The sequence below is a fragment of the Cryptomeria japonica genome, chromosome 8, assembly GCF_030272615.1.
Source record: "Cryptomeria japonica chromosome 8, Sugi_1.0, whole genome shotgun sequence".
Taxonomy (NCBI): Eukaryota; Viridiplantae; Streptophyta; class Pinopsida; order Cupressales; family Cupressaceae; genus Cryptomeria; species Cryptomeria japonica.
Genome location: NC_081412.1, coordinates 288,360,979 through 288,385,458, shown reverse-complemented (window position 1 = coordinate 288,385,458; position 24,480 = coordinate 288,360,979).

The window sequence follows — 24,480 nt, the reverse complement described above, 5'->3', positions numbered from 1 at the left end:
TTTTGTTGTCATGATCTCTTGTTTTATCTTGCTTATCATATCATTAAGTGATTCCTTTTCATCTTTCTCATTTTGTAATTTTTCACAAAGTTCTCTTCTCTTATTTCTTGTAATAGTAAGATTTTCTTGAAGTGCCTGAATGATATCCTAAGCTGCTCTTAAGTCATCTTCTAATTTGATATTTTTCAACTTCTCTGCATCATAGTCAGTAAGAGCTCCTTCAAGTTGCTTCATCAGATTTTCCATTTTTACCAGTGTCAAGATCTTCCTCAAGTTGTTAGGCTTCTAAAAATAGAGGACCAAGCTCTGATACCAATTGTTAGGGTTCTCATAGATACTGAGAAGGGGGGGTGAATTAGTATCTGACCGGTGAGTAGTATTTATTAAAGTAAGACATGCAAAACATAAAATAGCAGTATACTGGTGTGCAAGAATTAATGTAATAAATAGAATGAGAAACATCCACATGAAAAGAACACCATAACACAAGATGCTTAACGAGGAAACCCAGTGTGGGAAAAACCTCGGTGGGATTTGTGATCCACAATATTCACTTACTGGCCAATAAGAGAATATTATTTACAATAGGGGCCTGCACATGCAAGAAGGCCAACTGCCTAGAGCTCACTACTCAATGAGGAGTCACACTGACTTATAATGAGGATTATACTAATCCAAAGACTTGTACTACTTTACAATAGCATCTCCAATGCTAGATTCAGTACCGGTTCTAACTCTGTTCTTTACATTTACCCTTGACCTATAATTCGCACATTAGGTCTGCCTAATAATTTTCTTTATGCTTGCTTCCTTACTCTTACAAATGTCTATAATGATCTCTTTTATATACAAGAGTCATTTTACAATTTGCCAAGTCGGCTTACAATAATAATCAAAATATTACATATCAAAAATCCTTTCGGCCTCTGTGTCGGTATACATCTTTTCTTCTATGTCGGTGCTGGTGTCAGTGTAGAGTGATCTTGTTGATGTCGGTGCATTGTCTTGCTTGTGTAATACTTTACTGGTAAGATGTCTTGCCGGCGCCATAGGATTGCAAGGTTGCCATCAATGACAAAACCTTCAATCACACACAATGTCTCATTGGAGTGTCCATATGCCAACAAGTTGCACACCTATAGATGAAAAATAGATCACTACTATTGTGTCAACGGATGATAAATTAACAACTGGAATTAGATTCAAAGTGACACAAAATGTCAGGAGTTACAGGGAGGTGCTCTGGTAGTGATGATGGACCGATAAAAGACACCAGTTTATGCAATATGTTACCAGTATGATAGCTAACAGGTACTTGCAGGTTATGTATGACAATGAGGTTCAAGATCATTATATTAGCCTCGGTAACATGGAATAAGGAGTCTATGTCTTAGGTGGTTTTGATGAAGACCTAAATGACATATGTTGGCTCAATTGTTGATCATGCAGGCATGCATGTTTTTGGGCTAACCAGTTTAATTTATGACCTGATGATGACATTGTATGGCATTATGTACATCCAGGATCATGTCATATGTTGTGGTGGATATAATAGAGTTGAAAGATCATCAGATGATCACAGTTGCACAACTCAACCGATATATGGAGATGATTGGTGCCCCGGTATTGGATCTGACCAACATTGTGGACCTGAGATGTATAACTCAAGGGGAGTTCAAGTGCTTGTGGAGAAAAGTCAGCATGCTTGAACTTGTGAGTGTATTGACTACACATGATAGAAATTGTCGTAGGAATACCCAGGAGAATTCCATGTTTAGGGGTATCTACTTTTCATCTGGTTGGTTGTATTCATAGTACAATCACACAATTCTAAAGAAATTTGGGATTAAACGGGATATGATGCAATCTGACCGGCAGGTAAGCAGTGTTCACTAATACATCCTTCTGAAATTGAGTGCTTTAACAATTAATATCAGCTTTGCATACTCAATTGGTGTTAGTTGATGGTTGAGTTCTCCATCTCAAGTACTATGACTTGAGAAAATGTAACAAATTATAGTATCATAGGAGATGATGCAGTCGGTAAAGAAAAAGGAGAGAAAGATTTTTGTTAGTGCCTGGTAGATACAAGGAGGAGTGAAAACCCTGATAGTGCCCTTTTCCATTGTTTTCAAAGGGGGAGAAAGATTCTGTAGTATACCGCATACTACATGTGTGACAATCCATGGATTATACAAAGGGTAAGAGTTGGATCACACAAAGGGGGAGAGAGATTATGTAGTATGTCGGATACTACATGAGTTGACATCAATGCCAAAGGGGGAGATTGTTGGCATTGTGTTGTCATTGATGTCAACTGGTATAGAATGGCTACCAGTATAAGAGATGAATGTGCAACACTATCATGGATGCATATAGAATGAGATACCTTTGATATCAGCTTGTGTTGCAGACCACTGGTAAGGTAAGGGAGAGAATGCCACTCAGTAGAATGACCTTTGGAGTCACTAGTATACAAGTCAGTGTTTGACTTGTGCTAAAGATATAAATAGGTTACTGGTATAGTCTGTCACCGGTAAGGAAAGAATGTCAACTAGTAAGTGATGTGTTGATAGAGAGTAGTTGCCAATCGGCAAGCTTATGCCTAGTGTACAAGCAGGGTGAGTAGTATGTTGATCTGTTGATTGAGATAAAGAGGTGGAATGTTACCTAAATCACATCAACACTGGAGGAGAATGATGTAAAGGTCCCCAGTATGTTGTATGGATGCAAAACAGAAAGACTCCCACCAGATAAAGATGCAGATGCTAGTTGAAGAGAAGACTGATACTGATTTTCCCCCACACTGGATCACATGTGCATGTTTGAAGATATGTTGCACAAACAGGAAAGCAACATGAGTGATGGACTTGAAAAGCACTAAGAGGGGGGGTGAATCAGTGACACCAAAAACCAAATCACTTTAAACACTAACCGGTAGATGAACTAAACAAAGATTTTAAACACAATGCATGTAATCCAAAATAATATAACAGCATCCACAAAAAGTAAAGCATCCACCATAACACAAGTGTTTATACATGGAAAACTCAAATAGGTAAAAACCACGGTGAGATGGAAATCACAAGTTAACTATCTCCAGTAATAGATAACTAACTGGTTAAGGTCTACAAAATGCTTTGCTAGGAGAGAATCTTGTTAGAGATCCCAAAGCTTGATTAGAAGTTTATACCCTGTTAGGAGTAACCTCGGTGGAGGATTTCAAAATCCAAACTAATGGATCACCTTGTTAGAGGATTTATATCTTGAAGCTTGTTTGAGCTTACCCGGTTAAGGGATCGATTCTATTGTAATGGTTAGAAAACAACAAGAATGGTTTGATTTGTTCTGAGTAGCACGATACTTGCTTGATCAGATCCTTCTAAGCACAATCAACACTGCTCTTAAACACACTCTTCATCTTCATCATGCATAATGATGAACAACAAATACCCTAACTAGTACTGAGAGGGGAGGGTGAATCAGTACATACAAAAATTTCTCAGCAACTTATCAAGTTAAAACAATGCTAACCAATTGTCTTCATTACTGAACTTAACCATGGCAATACTAGTTAAACACAGTAAGACTTCAGACAACATAAACTGGTAAAAATAAACACTTCAAATACATTCAATACTTTATAACTACTTCACCCATAAACATTAGCATGTGGTGTATCAGTAATACCATAACCATTAGCTCTGCATGCACAATCACCTAAACAAAGAATACTTAATTCACACATGAAAAATGCACAACTCATGACACAATGATTTTTCACGTGGAAACCCAAATGGGAAAAACCACGGTGGGGATGAATACCCACAAGCTTGTTTTGAACTTTTTTGAAGCTCACTCTGTTATGAGCCTAGTTTGGTTAAAGACTTTACAATAAGGTTCTGCTAGAAACCAATCCTATTAAAGATCACCTGGTTAAGGGATGGCTATATACCCTGTTAAAGGTTACCTTGCTAGAGAATTTAAAGAACTCAATGAACTTGAGTCACCTCATTAGAGGTTTTACAATAATCTTGTTAAAGCTACCCGGCAAAGGGATTTTCCTTATGTTGAAATGGTTAGAAGACAATAGGTAAAACTCTGATCTGATAACAGCACTATATGCTAAGGCAGATCCTTTTTAGTTCCTCTACTCTACAATCACACTCTATAGTTTTCTCTCATCGGTCAGGCAAGTATCTCATCACTTGGATACACACATTCTTTTGCCATCAACTCATAATAACAAACATCATTGACCTTATAGACAACAATTAGGTTAATGACACAAACTCTAAACCCTGAGCACCTTAGGTTTATAATTACAAGAGGTCCAATCCTGACCGTCCAAACACATTAAATAGAATGAAACAATCTCAAATAGATCACAAGTCATTCTGCATCATCCATTCTTCACCGCACATAGAAATCAGTAACCCGTCATGCTTTCCTTTCATACCACTAAGAAGAATGTTCATTCCTGAGGTAGACATTTAATGCAGTCGATCTTCATATGCAAGATCCTCAAGGAAATCCTTTCACATGCACAAAACTAACATGGCATCTTGATCTTATCCTTATTTCTTAGCTAACTCATCACGGAATATCATCAGTTGCATCGCACAAGCTAGATTTCCAAACCGGAAACCCTTGAGCTGAGACTACCAACCAGTAGTCACACTTAGTGAAACCTTGACACCGCTTCACTACATCTCCTCATACCATTTCTCCAACTTGATCATCAATAACAACTTCTTCCAATCTTCATACCAGTTGAACTATACTTATTGACATCAATGACAACATATATTATTATCATATTATCATACCAGTTCATTATATGCCAACAATCTCCCCCTTTGGCATTGATGGCAATACTCAGTGTAGCATTGCAACTAAAAACATAATAGACCAGTGCATCTAAAATATCTTCATCAGATATCTTCTCCCCTATCATCTTCTCCCCTAACATATGTCTTCTCCCCCTTTGACAACAATGCCAAAGTGGAGGCACAAGCTCCCATACTCCACTATGGTGCTCCCCCTAAGGATTAGCATCCTTCAACACATCAATCCTAAAAGATTTGTCTTTGCAATACCTGACTGATGTGGAGCACACATCTTTAGTTTACTTCATGAAGGGGCAAAACCCCTAATTCACCTCTCAAATAAGGTAAATGTAGTCTTCGGTAAGGACTTAGTGAATATGTTTGCTAGCTTCTCCTTACTAGAAACATGTTGTAGTATGACTTCTCTGTTTTGAACCTTCTCTCTCAAGAAATGATGTTTGATCTCAATGTTAGTTCTAGCATGCAATACCGAATTCTTGGAAATATTGATTGCACTAGTATTGTCATAAAATATACTCACTAGTTCAGATATAGGTACTTTGAAACCATCCAATACATGTTTCATCCAAATTGCGTGAGTGCAATTCATAAATGATTCCACATACTCCACTTCAGCTGTAGACAGAGAAATGCAGCTCTGCTTCTTGCTTGTCCAGGAGAGTAGTCTTCCACCAATAAAGAACAGTCCACTGGTTGTTCTCTTCTGGTCGTCCACATTACCTGCCTAATCTGCATCGGTAATACCTTGAGATTAAAATAACCATTGTATGGATACCACAATCCATAGTCAATAGTCCCTTTCAGGTATCTAAGAATCCTCTTGACTGCTACCAAGTCGGATTCTCTTGGACTTTTCTGAAAACGAGCTACTATGCCCACTGCATGAGCAATATCTGGTTAGTTGTGCACCACATAGTGCATCTTAGCGATCATTGACTGGTACTCCTTCTCATTCACTATTGTTGAATCATCTTCCTTAGTCTGTTTACAGCTGGTCACCATCGGTGTACCAATCGGTTTTCTCTCCTCCATGTCAAAGGTCTTCAATACCTCTTTGACATACCTGGACTGGGTAATAAAGATACCCTCTTTCATTTGCTGAATCTATAAACCAATGAATAACTTTATCTCTCCAATTAGAGACATCTCAAACTCTTTCTTCATTTCATCTGCAAATGCATGGCTCATTTCATCATCTCCTCCAAAGATTATGTCATCTACAAATACTTTATAGATCAGAATCTGATCACCTTCAAATTCCAGGTAGATGTTGCTATCCTCACTTGTTCTCTGAAATCCTATTTTCACAAGATGAGAGTGTAACCGTTCATACCATGCCCTAGGTGCTTGTTTTAATCCATACATGGCTTTGTGTAATCTACACACCATGTTATTATCTTCTGATAAGGCAAACCCATTTGGTTGCTTGATATACACTTCCTCTTGTTGGATTCCATTTAAGAACGTAGACTTCACATCCATCTGGTATACCTTAAATCCCTTGAATGCTGCAAATGCAAGTAGCATTCGGACACCTTACCATCTAGCCACAGAAGCAAAGGTTTCTCCATAGTCTTCTCCCTCTTCTTGATCATATCCCTTGCATACAAGTCTTGCCTTGTTCATCACAATTGTGCCTTCTTCATTTATCTTATTTCTGAAGACCCATTTGGTACCTATGACAATCATGTGTTCTGGTCTGGGTACCAAAGACCATGTTGCATTCTTTTCTATCTCGTCTAGCTTCTTCCATTGCCTTAATCCAGTCTTCATCTGTAAGTGCTTCTTTGGAAGTCTTGAGCTCCAATTTAGAAATCATGCAAGAGTTTTCTTTCACCTTTCTTCTTGTGAGTATCCCTGCATCTTTATCTCCTATTATCTGCTTCGGATCATGATGTAGTTTCACATATCTAGGAATGACTCTAGTTGGTTCTTCTAGCTTTTCCTCTTCTTCTTCACTTACTTCTTCTTCTTCACCTATTGCAACTTCTACCGGTATAGGAACATTGATATCTTTACTTGTTTCTTTATTAACCGGTTCCTAGAAGGCTATACCTGGTTCATCTTCCACTTTCTCGTTGCAGGTTTCCTCAAGTTCCTCAGGGGATTTATCAACCCTGATATTGATATTCTCAACAATTTTTTGTGTTCTATTGTTGTAGCACTTGAGAGCTTTACTCTTAGTCGAATATCCCATAAATATTCCTTCATCACATTTAGCATCAAACTTGCTCAGATGCTAACCTCTCTTGATGTAACACTTACTGCCAAATACTTTAAAATAACTTACAATGGGAGTCTTCCTGGTCCAATACTCATAAGGGGTTTTAACTCTACCTTTATTGATGAGTACCCGGTTCATATTATAGACTGCAGTGCTCATCGCTTCTCTCCAAAAAGTGTGACCAACATTTCCTTGGATCAGCATTGTTGTGGCCACTTCAACTACAGTCCTGTTATTCCTTTCTGCAATTCCATTTTGTTGTGGTGTCCTTGGGGCAAACAACTACCTCTTGATATCACTATCTTCACAGTACTTATTGAATTCATCAGAAGTGAATTCACCTCCTTGATCAATTCTTAGGCATTTTATCTTTTGACCACGTTCCTTCTCTACTAATGCTCTAAAGGCTTTGAACTATCCAAATGCCCCAGACTTGTCTTTCAAGAATGTGACCCACATCATTCTTGAGCAGTCATTAGTAAGAATCATGAAATACCTATCTCCCTGAATACTTCTAGTTTTCATAGGACCACACAAATCAATATGCACAAGATCAAGTAAGTTTTCTACTAAAAAAGAATTACATTTGAAAGTTGAGGAAGACATCTTCCCAAGTTGACATTCTCTGCACAAATAATTCTCTGGTTTGTTCAGCAAAGGCAATCCTATTACTGCCTTGATCTTACTAGCCTTTACAATATTACCAAAGTTCATATGAAAAAGTCTCCTATGCCATATCCAACTTTCATCAAACTTTGCCATCAGACACAGACTTATCTTGGCATTCAACTGAAACAAGTTACCTCTGGTCTGCTTACCGGTGGCAATAAGTTCACCACTTTTTCCAATTATACTGCAAACTCCACCTTTGAACTCCAAAATGAGTCCTTTATCATTTAGCTAAGCAACACTCAACAGGTTATGCTTAAGACCTTCTACCCAGTAGACATCATCCGCACTTCTCTTTCCATTCAGGGAGATGGATCCTTTTCCTTTTACCAAGCATGGTGCATCATTGCCAAATCTGACAACACCTCCATCATATTCTTCTAGAGACAGAAACTTTCTCCGATCACCAGTCATGTGGTGAGAACAACCACTATTAATAATCCACTCATTAGAGTTGTCAATGTGAGAGACAAGTTCTTTCTTGTCAGACACTTCTTCCTTTACAGCTACAAACACTATGTCCTCATTCTCTTCATCCTTAGATTCTTCATTAGTAACACCTTCATCCACTGCAACAAGACAATTTCTTCTATTTCCCCCTTTATACTTTCTAAACCTCTCTGGTTTATCCTTATTATCATTGTTAGGACAGTTAACAGCTATATGTCCTATCTTATTGTAGGAAAAACATTTTAAAGGAAGCTTACCTCTATATTTTCCAGTGCTTTTTGGAAGTCTCTTAGCAAGAAGAGCTTCAAACTCTATCAGAATCTCTTCATCATCCATACCTCTTCTTTGCATGGATTCATAACTGGTACTTACTTCTTTTCCTTTTCGGGTTGGTGCAACAGATGCTCTACAAGCTTATTCAATCTTCTAAACACTGCCATCATAGCAATTCAACTCATATGCAGTCAATTTTGCAATGATAGTCTAAGGATACCTTGGTTTTTTCAATAGACCTTAGTTCCTAAATAGCAGCAACTCTGATTGCATAGACTGATAACAATGATCTCAAAACTTTACTAACAACGGTTGCATCATCAATTGTTCCACCAGTGCTCTTGATATCTCCAACAACAGTCTTGATCCTTATGCCATATTGTTGAATGGTCTCACCTTCAACCATCCTCATGTCTTCAATTTTTCCTCTAAGGATCTCTTCCTTAGCTTTCTTGACATGCTCATCACTGCCATAAATAGTTTCTAATGTGTCCCATAAATCCTTAGGAGTGTCCTTATCTTGTACATCAATTAACTCAATATCAAGCAAACTATTGATAAGGGCTTCCATGATTTGCCCATTTTCTTGAATCTCTCTTTTATGATCATCGGTTAAAGTGCTAGTGGGGATTACATAGACATTCTCAACATAGCTCCAGTGTTGAGTACCCAAACTCTTGATATAGATCTTCATTTTGTCCTTCCATATTTTGAATTTATCTCTATTGAAAGTAGGACCTTCCCTCTTCATCATTAAGGCAGGATCTTTTACCTCAAGCGGTTAAGCTTATATCACCAAGGACCTAGAGTTGCTCTGATACCAATTGATGAATAATGATGAACAATATATACCCTAACTAGTACTGAGAGGGGGGGGTGAATCAATACATACAAAAATTTCTCAACAACTTATCAAGTTAAAACAATGCTAACCGGTTGTCTTCATTACTGAACTTAACCATGGCAATACCGGTTAAACACAGTAAGACTTCAGACAACATAAACCGGTAAAACTGAACACTTCAAATACATTCAATACTTGATAACTAATTCACCCATAAACATATACATGTGGTGTATCAATAATACCATAACCATTAGCTCTGCATGCATAATCACCTAAACAAAGAATACTTAATCATCACATGAAAAATGCACAAATCATGACACGCATATTTTTCACGTAGAAACCCAAATGGGAAAAACCACGATGGAGATGAATACCCACAAGCTTGTTTTGAACTCTTTTGAAGCTCACTCTGTTAGGAGCCTAGTCCGTTTAAAGACTTTACAATAAGGTTCTGCTAGAAACCAATCCTGTTAAAGATCACCCAGTTAAGGGATGGCTATATACCCTGTTAAAGGTTGAAACCCTTTTAAAGGTTACCTTGCTAGAGGATTTAAAGAACTAAATTAACTTGAGTCACCTCGTTAGAGGTTTTACAATTTGCCTATTAAAGCTACCCGTCAAAGGGATTTTCCTTTTGTTGAATGATTAGAAGACAACGGGTACAACTCTGATCTGATAATGGCACTATATGCTAAGGTAGATCCTTTTTAGTTCCTCTACTCTGCAATCACACTCTGCAGTTTTCTCTCACTAGTCTAGCAATTATCTCATCACTCGGATACACACATTATTTTGCCAACAACTCACCATAACAAACATCATCGACCTTATAGACAACAATTAGGTCGGTAACACAAACCCTAAACCCTAAGCATCTTAGGTTTACAATTACAAGTTATCCAATTCTGACCATCCAAACACATTATATAGAATGAAATAATCTCAAATAGATCACAAGTCATTCTGCATCATCCATTCTTCACCGCACATAGAAATCAGTAACCCATCACGCTTTCTCCTCATACCGCTAAGAAGAATGTTCATTCTTGAGGTAGACATTTAATGTAGTCGATCTTCATATGCAAGATCCTCAAGGAAATCCTTTCACGTGCACAAAACTAACGTGGCATCTCGATCTCATCCTTATTCCTTAGCTAACTCATCATAGAATATCATCAGTTGCATCGCACAAGCTAGATTGCCAAACCGGAAACCCTAGAGCTGAGACTATCAACCGATAGTCACACTTAGTGAAACCCTGACACCGGTTCACTACATCTCTTCATATCAGTTCTCCAACTTGATCATCAATAACAACTTCTTCCAATCTTCATACCGGTTGACCTATACTTATTGACATCAATGACAACATATATTATTATCATATTATCATACCAGTTCATCATATGGCAATACTTAACACTTATCACTCTTCAACAAAAAACTTTTACACTTCATGGATACCATCATCTTGAAAAGATTTACTGAGATGTCAATATACAGACATTCAGATTTCATGTCGGCCTAAGGAAATCATGACACAATTTCTTAGGTGCAATGTATCTGGACAAGTGATCATAACTCATCACAAAAATGACCTCCAAGTAGTCGATGTTGGTAACTCATCACAGAAATAGCCAAATACCGGTTGGAACAATCAATATCGATTTGAATAAAATATATGAACTATTGTCCTTGAATCTTTGCTTGATCTCCATCTTTATCTTCATCTTGATGCCGACTTAGTATAACCACAGGTTGTCTCTTATGCACATATTGGTTGACACAAAGTAGCAGTTAGGGATTAACCACAAGGTATACCAGTTGATAGTGTAAACAATTTAAGTTATACCGGTAGTCAATATAATCATATGTGTGTGAGAGAGTGTTTCATCAATGACAACAAGTGATAAATACACTATAATCATCGTCAAGCCAACAATCTCCCCCTTTGGCATTGATGGCAACACTGAGAAAATTTTACAATAATACCGCTAAGTGTGCATACACAACAAATTTACACATATACTCATACTCCCCCTTAATGCATGCATAAATACAAAATTTTCAAAAACACATACATATTTCTACTCCCCCTTTGACAACAATGCCAAATTGAAAAGATAAAATATATACATATATAGAAAATTTGTATCAAAGTGTTCAGCATATATAACAATAATTAAAAAAAAAAGTTCATGCATTAGCTAATCTCATAAAAATATCATTGAATCTCTTCTTCATCTGTGACAAAGCGTTTTCCCATGATTGCAGTATGTTTGCAGTATACTCGAATTTAGACGTCATCTAGGAATGGAATTCTTCCGTTGAGTCCAGTGTGCAGGTTTCAAGAGTTGCAAGAATAGCTTATGCATTGGAGTAGGCCCTCTGAAGAATGTCTACTTGTGATGTGAGTAGACTTCTGAGGTCTTTAAGAGATCAGAGTCTCTTTTCCTTCTCATTATCATAGTTTTCTAGTCTATTATGCAAATCATCTACAGACTTGCTAAAGGCATGTATGGAATCCTGGAGTGGGACATATGCCTTTCATATCCTTTCCATTTCTTGCTTTGTTTCAACTTGACTTTTTGAAATGTTAGAATAAAAGAAAGTAACATTGGAGGTAGAAGAAAGATACTTTCCTCCTATTTCAATAGCTTTACTCAACAGACTTTTATTGTGAGATAGAGCCATTTTGCTACTATCAATATCCTTTGTTATTTTATCTCCATATTTCTTCTTGTGGCTCTTTTTAGCATACAGTTGAGCAGCATATTCTAGTGACTTGTTTTGATCAGATGCTTCTGCAACTAACTAACCAAGTTTACTAATGGGTGTAGAAAGATGTGCTATAGATGTTTTTGGTAGTAGACCAGACAAAATTTCTACTGCAGTCTGAATTGTCTCTGCTTCAACCCTTTTCTCTTTTAGTCTCTTCTTATGCACCCTAGATTACATAACATTAGCAATCTTCATCATTTCTGATGCGCTCAGATTGTTCATATCAATTGGTCCTGAGATGCTTAGAGAATCATCATCATCATCTTCAAGTTGTTTCTGCTTTGTTAGTTTAGGGGATACAACCTTAATGATATCTTTCTCTATATTCTTCTTCGTTTCCTATTGTGTGACAATAGTTTCAGTAGGCTCCTTTTAAATTTCTTGAATGACCGGTGGAGATTGGGGTTTCTCTAGTTGTTCTGTTGCCGGTGGATTGGCCACTTTTGGTTGAGTAGCCGGTTGCTCAACTAGTGTAACCTGTACATTAGTGATTGTTGGGGGCTCCATATCTAGTGCAGTGTTGTCTCCAGATAGGTCTACTGTGTTTTGAACATCATCATCAATAAGAATAATGGAATCATCCTTCTTCTTGAGAGGATAGACCTCATCAGGTTGAATAATCTCCTCTTCATCTATCTCTGGTCTATTAACATCATCAGCTATCTCTTTTGTATCCTTATTCTTAGAAGAATGGATGAGTTCTTCCATCTTTTTGATTCCACAGGCTATCCGATGTGTCTCAGTTTCAACAATTGCCCTTTTTCCATTAATAAGCTTCAATCTTCTTGCTTTAAAAGCAAAATGTGCTTTGTACTAATCAACTAAAGCACTAATTCCATCCGTAGATCAATTGGGAAAATATTGTACAATATTTCATCAATAATTTCTTTTTCCAATTTTATAGCATCCTCTCATTTATCTAAAAGAATATTATACAAAGAGATTGAAATAACCTTTTCCAGATCATGTGGAAATCTACAGTAATGACACAAATGAGTGATTACCTGTTGAATCACTTGCTCTTTCTCATCTTCAGTGAAAGAATCAAAATATTCTTTGACATTGTCAAACCTATTCCTCCCTAGTGTCTTCATTGTTCTTTCAAAATGGGTATCCGGTTTGTAAGCAGCTATATCAATAGGTGTAGTTGCCTTTGGCACTACCTTTACCTTCTTGCATATTTTATCGGTTTCTTTTTCTTTCTTAGGTTCTTCATCAGAATCCATTCCCTCAGACTCTGGTTGCAAAATTAATTTCTTGCCTCTCTTCTTTGTCTCCTTCTTAGTATATACTTTGGGTTCTAGTTCCTTTTTGGTTAGGACACTCCTAGTAACCCTAGTACTCTTTGTTGTTGGAGATGTTTCACCAGACTTTTTATTCTTTCCTCTTGTACATTTAACAGGTGTAGTACTGGTTTGTATAGATGCTTCTTGGACTGCCAGAATGTCCAATTTTTCCTACCTCTTGTCTATAGGCGATGCTAATAGGGTATTAGCATAACCAACCAGTAGGTCATGGTTAACCTCATAACTCATGTCTTCAATTTCTTCTTCTCTTGGCTCAATTGCTTGCATTAAGCAAAAGTCAGTGGTAACGGTGAAGATTATGGCCTTCTCAAATTGTTTTACCACTTCTTCTGGTAGCTTCATTCGCATACTCATCTTCTTTTGGAACTCATTGAAATACTTATTCAAGGTAGCATGAAAAGTATTCTTTATAGCCTTGATGATGTTCTTGATTTGAGCCGAGATCGGTGAGTCCTTTGACCACTCAATGTCTCCAATCCCTGGTAAAAAGTTCTAGAAGTAAAAGAATAGACCGACTAATAGCTGACCATACTTGAATTTCAGACTAATATCCTTCTTGATAGATTGCAAATTCAAAAACAAGTGTCTCCTGATAGCTTCACAGAGATCATAGTCTGCATTATCAACAATCATTTTGTGAGCTATGTGAATTGCTGCAGATGGAACATTGTTAAGTCTACTAGAGTAAAATACTTGGTAGCCTATCACCATTGCTGCTAATTTTATTGCAGGGTCCTTAATGTTGTTGACAGAAAAAAGCACGCCCATTAGATGTAGAACCAGTTAAACCAAAGACAGTATCCTTTAAAATTTTCCTTAGCTCAGGTACTTTACTGGTTGAGAAATAGCCAGTCACAACCTAAATGGCTTCCTTTGTAATTGGGTGAGTCCTTTCTAAGTACATGTTTTCTCCATGAAATCTACTCAAAATTATTCTGATATGTGCTTCTTCGAAATCATCAAGAAAATAAGAGGCATTATGAAAACCCTTTTCAAAAATCCTAGCATACTGTGTCTTAATCTTGTCATTCTTATCGCAAAGTGATTTCAACTATGTGTAGATATATAGACACCCTAAGTCTTCTAACTTGTAGTCAATATAACTAGACAAATCACCTTTGACCAAAACTCTGCTTGGAACTTGCGATAATGCATTATATGACACAATCTTATCTGCCTTTTGAGCTTCCATAAGCTCAGAAGTGATCATCAACCTCTCTACAGAATTTGAAGTAGATGCCATTCTAGATGAATAAGATTCAAAGTGGTATGTTCAAAGAAATACCTTATTTCATGCATGTTGCCCTATTTACCGGTTGAAATGCCCAAGTGCACACTAGTTTGACCTTCTGCAACCTTCAATTCAACTTAATTCCACAAATCACGAAACGATTCAGCAATTTATAGCAAGACAATCTTACTCAGCTCAGCAAGGGCTCCAAATTTCTTTCTTGAATGCATTAGGGTAAAAATGACAAAGTAAAACTTGCTTTTATCCTTTTTGCCTAGTGCAATAAATGCTCACCCGTTAGGGTTACAAACCCTAATTTCACCACTCAAGTGGAAAACCGGTTGATAAAAAGTTGACAAAAAGTTACTAAAATTTCATGTTTCAAAAATTCTTTTTCCACTCATTTTTCACAAGGGGTTCGGAGATGTTTTACCGTTAAGCTCCCCTTAGCCATATAAAAAAGGCTTAAGTCATCGGTGCAGGGTTCTCTTCACTGGGTGAAGGAACAGTTTCTTCTTCATGTGACTCATCACTTTTCTTCTTCCAAATTCAATTCATTTCCTCTCTGGTTTCTTCAACATTAACTTTCTACTTTCCCTTCTGATCTTTAGAAGAGTTGACCGGTTTGTTGTTTCTGGATGTACAAAATTTTGCTAAGTGCCCTGATTTGTTATAGTGATAACAGGACATACCATATGATCTCCAAGGTCCTGCATTTCCTCTTCCCGTTCTTCTTCTGCAGTTCATAGCCACATGACCAAAGTTATTACAGATTGTACAAATAACATTTGTTACCTTTTCCATCTCAAATGGACTAAACCGGTTGTTGTAGGATCTTTTCCAGTTCAAGTTTACCCGGCTATCAAAGTTCCTTATCTGGTCACCATTTGGTCTTGGATGCATGTGTGGTATAGGATTGTTTGCTCCATATCTGCACTCAACAGATCTATGTCCATACATTCCACATGTGAAGCAATGACCTTCAAACTTCTTGGACACATACCTAGCATTAGTATTGTAACTTGCATTTCTGTTAGGTTTGTCTCTACAAACATTTGAAGTGTGACCAGTTTTATGCCAAATAAAACAGACAGGTTTAAAGACCTTCTTACCGGTAGGCTTATTGATCTTAGGAGCATATTTGTTCTTAGGATTGTTGCTCTTTGTACCAGAGGATTCACCTTTTTCAGTTGTATGAAAACCAAGTCTAGAGACATCACCCTTCATTATTTGTGATTGAATTTGTTCTTCCAACATGGTAGAACTCTTGATGAACTTCTCCAATTTCTCATTGGCTTCAGTAACTTGTTTTGTGAGATCTTCATTATGCTCTAACAGGTTCTCTTTCAAAGATGATACAAGTTCAAGATCTAGCTGCAAGTTCTCCTTTTCTTCTCTTTCAGCAATCAAATGCTCATGCATAGTGGCATTTTCCTGTTTGATCTTTTTAATCTCTTGATCTCTTTCCTTGATAAGATCTTCAGCAGCTCTTATGGCTTCTAGTTCCTGACTCATGTGGATAGTGAGACCTTCTAGCTCTCTCCTCAGATTCAGTTTCTCACCATTTAACTTTTCAACTTCCTCTGTTAAAGCATCAATATTGACTTCATCTGAAGAACTATTATCAGATACCTCTAATAGTTGTTCAGCTAGCTCTCTCCTTTTGACTTGAGAAGCTTTCAATTTGACCCTTAGGTTTTCAAGCTTATTTTTGCTAGCGTCTAGTTGTCTAGCCATTTCGAAGTAGCTCATGTCCCCCATGGTGGTTTCAAGGCTCCCTTCTAAGCAATTAGGCTTCAAAGAAGTTAGGCTCTGATACCAATTGATGGACTTGAAAAGAACTGAGAGGGGGGGGTGAATCAGTGACACCAAAAACCAAATCACTTTAAACACTAACCGGTAGATGAACTTAACAAAGCTTTTAAACACAAGGCATGTAATCCAAAATGATATAACAGCATCCACAAAAAGTAAAGCATCCACCATAACACGAGTGTTTATATGTGGAAAACCCAAATAGGTAAAAACCACAGTGAGATGGAACTCACAAGTTAACTATCTGCAGTAATAACTGGTTAAGGTCTACAAAATGCTCTGCTAGGAGCGAATCTTGTTAGAGATCCCAAAGCTTGATTAGAAGCTTATACCCTGTTAGGAGTAGTACCCTATTAGGAGTAACCTCGGTGGAGGATTTAAAAATCCAAACTAATGGATCACCTTGTTAGAGGATTTATACATTGAATCTTGTTAGAGCTTAGCCGATTAAGGGATTTGATTCTACTGTAATGGTTAGAAAACAAAAAGAATAGTTTGATCTGTTCTGAGTAGCATAATACTTGCTTGATCAGATCCTTCTACACTGCTCTTAAACACACTCTCCACCTTAACACTTATCACTCTTCAACAAAAAACTTTTACACTTCATGCATACCATCATCTTGAAAAGATTTACTGAGATGTCAATATATAGACATTTAGATTTCATGTCAGCCTAAGGAAATCATGACACAATTTCCTAGGTGCAGTGTATTTGGACAAGTGATCATAACTTGTCACAAAAATGATCGCCAAGTAGTCGGTGTTGGTAACTCATCACAGAAATAGCCAAATACCGGTTGGAACAATCAATACCGGTTTGAATTAAACATATGAACCGTTGTCCTTGAATCTCCGCTTGATCTCCATCTTTATCTTCATCTTGATGCCAACTTAGTATAACCACAGGTTGTCTCTTATGCACATACCGGTTAACACAAAGTACCGGTTAGGGATTAACCATAAGGAATACCGGTTGACAGTGTAAACAATTTAAGTTACACCGGTAGTCAATATAATCATACGTGTGTGTGAGTGTTTCATCAATGACAACAAGTGATAAATACACTACAATCATCATCAAGCCAACAATGAGTGCATTGCAGGATGCAGATGACAAGGAACCACTGCCACTAGTAAGTGGAACTTATCTCCTATTCTAAAAAGTGTGCAACATAGTTCTATGAGATAAGGAAGAAAAGTTAAAGGCAAGTGTTTGAAGGCTCACACTAGATCTACCAGTGAATCACAAGGATGCCTCAAGTGCATGAAATTGGGGATTTGTACTGGAACGACAGAGAAGGCATGATGATTTGTTGGGATAGATGAAGAGTGATGGGTTTGCCACCTTGACAAACTGGTTGTGATGATGTTTGGTCTGATGATGAAGAAGGCAAGGTTGAGCAGCTGCAGATAGAGAGTGTAACTGGCATGCAGATGCCTCAAATGAAAGCAGTTGAAGGTTGATGACATGGTGTCATCAAAGTGGTTTACTGGTATGTGAGTCCACCAGTAATATGGAGAAGGTGCAGATGCAGAAGACTCCCATCTGATGAAGATATGCATAAGGTAGGTTTAGAAAGAGTGTTGACCAGTTGAGAGTTCCACCAGAAGAGAAGAGAGATGCAAGGTTGATGACAAACTGGTTAAGGGTTTAACCGGAAGGGTTAGTAAGTCAGTAGATGAACCCGATAATGGAGATGGTAGGTGACTCTATCTATACCGACAGAGATGATCCTGCAAAGGTGGATGCCGAAACAGAGGCGATGTGGAGGTGAAGTGGCATGCATGCACAGGTTGGTATGTTGAGTTGGTGAAGTGTCAAGCGGCGAGGTAGATGGTGATAGGTCGACATTTATGTCGACTGTGAGATTCACGGGATGCACTACAGAGGTTTACGGCTCGAGGCCAGGAGGACAACAAAGATTCTATTCAAACCAATTCAGCAAATCGAGGCAGGTGAGGGAAATCGCGATGCCATCCTTGGTGATTGACCAAGATATCCACCGATGGGTTTAAAGAAGATTGCTAAAAATAGAAGGCGTGATCAGGAAGGCACGATAATGGCAGGATTGATTGATGAGTTATAGTTTATCAATCCAAGCAATCAGATCAGATGAGATTCGATTGGATTTGGTTTACCTTGAGGTCAATGAGGAAACCCTAATTTCCCAAAATTTGAATTGCCTTTTGGCGGGAAAACTAGGTTATAAATATGAAAGTCAAAATCATTGAAGGCTGCCATTGGATGAGTGAGTATTGCTGCATGTGAGAAGAAATCAATCAAGTGCTCATCAAGAAGAAGAAGAAGAAGAAGAGACTGAGTGTGAGGAAGAATGGGGTTGAAGTGGTCAACCAGTATTAGTGAAGCTACCAGGAGTCAGCCATTGAGTCAAACAAAAGACTAAACCGGCAGTGTGCCAAACTGACAGAGAAGAGGTGCAGAAGATTGTAGAGAAGGAAAGCAATGAACTGACAAAAGATAGTACTGGTGGAGAGCAGCAGAGTAGCTGAGAGAAGAGAAAATCGACAAAGAGTAGAACCGGCAGAGTGCAGAACCAGCAGAGAGTAGAACCGACAGAGAGAGAATCGGCAGTGAACTAGATAGAAGATCCAACAGAGAGATTAGCAGAAGAGTTACAAAATCCATTTGTAACAAGAAGATAACTTTAGTTTAAAAACATGATTTTGTATTCACTGAGTTGTAGCTCGGTGTAGGGGTTGTAGCTCCTTAGGTTGGTGCCCTAAATTAGGGGTTGGTGCTCCTTGGGTTGGTGCCCTAAAATCAGGGATTGGTGCTCCTTGGGTTGGTGCCCTAAATCAGGGGTTGGTGCTCCTTGGGTTGGTGCCCTAAACATTGTAATCAGAGATTCATTGTGAGGCTAGATTGGAGCAATAGACTCCAGCAGCATTTCTCATCTTGGGTTTTCCTCGTATTTTCTGGTGTTATGTGATGTCTCCTCTATGTGTGAGTGCATTTGTGGTAGTCTCCCTTCTAACCAGTAAGTTTGCATTCAGTTGGATTTGTTAACCAATATACTCACATATTATAGTTAAAGGGAAAAGTTTGAGAACCACTAATTCACTCCCCTCTCGATGGTACATTGTGTCTAACAAACCATGCAAGTGAAACTGCGCACAATCGCTCATACACGCTTCCTGCCACTTTTCTATCTCTCCGCTTTGTTTTGTTACATACCAAAGCACAAATCTCACAATCGCACAAGTGAAACTATGCACAATCACTCATAGATGCTTCCTACATCATCATCTACATGACAAATGATCATATCAATCAGACTAATATATTTTCATCATCAAATTAGATCAATTCCATGTCGACCTAAAAATCGCATAACACGCAACATGAAATGTGTTACCCAAGTCGGCTTGAACCAATCCAAAAACACCTAAGCAGACCAAAACAAGATGTCCACACGCTTCCCATATGTCAACTCATCGAACTCGAACACACAAACAACCATCAAAATTACTCTGCACGATCCGCCCAACAAATCTTCACACGCTGCTACACCAAAACACTATTATACCATAAAAACCATCTACCCGATCTTCTAACCAACTCTAAACTAAACACCATAGGCCACAAACCTGGAATAAGGTAAATTGCATATTAACAATACATCTCCCAGATCTGCAAAGCAAAATACACGACCAAAATAACCCGCTGACCATTAAACTGCACACTCTATTGAATACATTGTTCTTCCTACCGGACCTCACTGGACTTCAATAAATCTTCCAGAATGAAGGAATCACGAGTTGCGGATTGGATATCTGACTCAAGTTGTCAGTTGCCATCAATGACAACATATGATCATCAATGCAATGTCTCTTGCCAATATATATATGTATACATACATGTATATATATGTATACATACATGTATATATATATATATATGCATATATATGTATGTACTATTTTTTTGGATTGTCATACATATGTACGTATGTACATTCGAGCTATTTTTTGGATCGCTATACATATATACATATGTACACGTACATTTGAGTTATTTTTTGCAACATATGTACACATATACATATGCATTCGAGTTATTTTTTGCAACATATACATAAGTACACATGTACATTTGAGTTAATTTATTGCAACTGCTTTGAAATCAAAATTTGCACAATTTGAGTTAATTTGTTGCATGCTATCATTAATTGATTTGAATCACTTAATTGAATTGAATTAATTAATTGATTTGAATTGATTTGATTTGATTTGATTTGATTAATTCATTGGATTGATTTGAATCACTTAATTGAATTGATTTAATTAATTCATTAGATTGGTTTGAATCACTTAATCAATTGATTAATTCGTTGGATGGATTAATTCATTAGATTGATTAGAATCACTTAATTGATTTGAATCACTTAAGTGAATTGAGTTAATTAATTGATTTGAATTGATTTGATTTAATTTGACTAATTCATTGGATTGATTTGAATTGATTTGAATCACTTTTTAAATTGAATTAATTGATTGATTTGAATTAGTTTGATTAATTCATTGAATTGGTTTGAATTGATTTGATTAATTTAATAATTAAATCAACATTTCAACTAAGTCAAATCAACAATTAACAATTCAACTAACTAATTGATTTTGTGAGATTATGCTTAAAGCAACCGAGATCAAAGAGACCAATAGATAGCACAATGACAAGAGAGATAAAATGTGACAAGAATAAATTGTATTCCTATCAAGATGCAAAAGAGATCAACTGGATCATCAAGAATTAAATACAATTCATGATAAGTCTGCTTATAAAGGCAAGGATAAGAGATGAGAGAACATAATGATGACATGTGGATCAATGAGATGCAAGGGTAGGTAGGAGAAATAATATAATATTCCACATGAGGTGGGTCGCCCACCGAAGGTGAAATTATCACTCCACAATAAGTGGATATGATAAAGTAACAACAAGATCACACCATAAAAGGTGGAAATTCTCCTACATACACACTCTCAATGTATGCACATCACCCTAAGTGTCTCATATGCAAACTGCAATGTTATGCATGTACCTAAGTAAACTTAAGTAAAGTGTAATTATATCCAAGATGAATAAATAATTACACCAACACCCCCCCCCCTTAAGTGCAACTTAGGGGAATGCACTTAAGTATACAATGCAACTAAGCAATGCAAGATGGGTCTCGGCTACATTGCCATGTTAGGTACCCATGTACAAATGCAAATGCAATCTCCCAGAAAGCGAGGAGAGAGAGAAAAATCTAATGGGGAAAAACCCTCCCCGAAAAAGAGAGATGAAAACTATACAAAGATCTCTCAAAGAAGCATGTGAGGAACAAAACCCCATGTGAGGAAAAAGTCCCCCCCATATGAGAGAAGAAGAGAAGCCCCCCCTCAATCTAGAATCTGCACCAATGGTAGAAGCTCAAAAATGAATGAAGAAACTGCTCCATGAACTTCGAACAACGTTCCTCCCCTTGGGAAGAAACAAAACCAAAGGTGTATCGATGAAGTCTCCCCAATAATGAAGGGTAGATGTAGGAAAAAAACTCATGATGAATGAAGTCTTTGAAAACTGCTCAAGGGTCCCCATGTCGATATTGAAAGTTACCCCCCCAAAGGTGGTGAACTGCTCTACACTGCTAAAAAAGGCACTCCAAGATCTAATGGAGATGAATGTAGAACAAGTCCCAAAGACTCACATGTATCCTCTAAGGATAAAGAGACCTCCTCCAGTTGTTGTACATAAGAATCCACAATCATGTCAACCTCAAAAGAATGATCATGTAGAGAATGAACAAGAGGGTCGGAGTATTCCCTCGCAACAATCAAAGAAGGATCATCTTCATCAAAGAGAAGATGAATGGCATCAATGATGTCTCCCAAATTTGTAATGTAGGACTCCACAAAAAAACCTGAAATGTCTATCAAGTAGTCATCCCAAGAAAGTGAAGTTGGAAGGCAAGATATATCCTGTTGCACTGAATCATAAGAAGGCAAAACTATCGCACTATCTGCATCATGAAGTGCAATAGGTGATGTGATATCAATAGGAGGAGATGAAATGCAAGGCTCAAGAACGGGGTCACATGTGAGAATCCCCAAGTTCAAGTATCCAAAGTTCTCCTCAAAATCTGAATCATCACAATAAGTGTGATCATCATATGTAGAATCATCTTCATCAATAGGAACAAAATTTGAAAAGGAATATAACCGAGATGCATGATCCACAACCCCAGTTGCAATGATAGCTCTACTCTCCAAGTGTCTAATGATAACTGACTCAAGTGTGAACTCCATAGTTTTATTTGTTGCCCCTGTGTGATTTGATAGATGGAAAGAAGATTATTTGTCAAATGGGGTACACACAACACATCATTGAAGGAGTTATCCCCAATGGCACTAGATCCTTTCCCAATCAAATCCATGTATGTATGATTTCCCATCAAAATTTACAACATGGTGCAAGGCTCAAATGTAGAAAACATAGACTATGAAGATGCCATATGATGAGAAGCCCCTAAATCTAGAAGTCATCTCCCTAAATCATGACTTTTAGTAGCACAAAGAGCTTGTCCTTTTCTTGTCCCAAAAGACTAAGTCTGCCCACTTGTTGCTGCCATAAATGCTTGGTGTTTCCCCTTTGATTGTGAGGAAGTGGAAGGTGACAAATCCTCCTTCTTGTAGGCATTAGACAAATCAATGTTGTTCTTTTTGAGGATATGGAGGAGCTCATCAATGTTCTTAGAATGGCGACGATGCTCCTCATGACCAACCTTTTTACAATAAGCACAAGTAGGTCTCTCCTTCTTTGGTGAATTGTCCTTCTTGGAAGAGGATGAATCCCCTTGTTGTGGAGAAGGTGTTGCTTTGTCCTTAGGCTTTGATTGCCCTTTCTTCTTGTTTGAGTTGTCCTTTCCTTGATTTCCTTTGTTCCCTTGAGTTGTCCCTAATGCTTGAGACTTAGAAGTCTTAAGAATGCCCATGCTTATCAACTTAGTTTGTACCATCATCAACATGTCGGTGAAAGCATCAAATGTAGGAATTTTGTAGCTTGAACCCAGTGTCATCCTATGGGTTTAGAAACTAGAAATAAATGTTGCATATTCTTGTGGAAGCTTGCCCATCAAATTGAAGATCAATTGAGTATCTTTCTTATCAATGCCACAATATTTGAGTTGTGCCCTCAAATCATTTGCCTTAGTGACATAATCTTGTGTTATATCAAAGTTCTTGGGATCTAATATAGTGATATCACTCTCAATTTGATATCCCCTAATCTCATCAACTTTTCCATACAAGTCTTGAAACTTTTGCCAAGCATCCTTAATTAAAGTACATTTTTCAATATGAAAGATGAGATTTTTTTATACATACTTCCTTAAAGTACCAATTTCCATGATGTTCTTAGTGAGCCAATCCAAGTGAGCATTAGGATCAGCAAGAGCAACAATAGTTCCATCAATGTAATGAGTTAATCATTTTTTCATTAGTTTACTCCATGCATCAATTTTCCAAGTAGCATGATTATGTGGAGTTAAAAGAGGAAGCTTAGGAGAGTCCATAGAAAAAAAATGAAAGAAAACAAGAGCACAAGAGACACCCCTCCAAATTCACTCAATCAAAGTAACCCCCCCCCCTCGAGAAAAAAAAATGATGATTTTGGCACTTTATATGTAGTGTGTGTACAATAGGCCACTTGCAAACAAAGGAAAAGTGGACTTCTAATTTTGTTTTACAACTGACCCAATAGGCTGAGAACTACAATGCAAAAGACTAAAATGACAGATCTATGCAATACAAGTGCCAAATTGGCCAAAAAATACCATATGTTGAAAGTGTAATTTCCACTCAGAATCTCTACAAATTGATAGCATATTATGAAAGTAGACAAAAAATTATGCACTTTCAAAAAAAATGGCACCTAAAAAGGAGTTTGTATGAGCCCAAACGGAGTCCCAGAAGGTGCAAAAATGGGGATTGGACAGGTACAGTCACCAAAAAATTAATTTTCT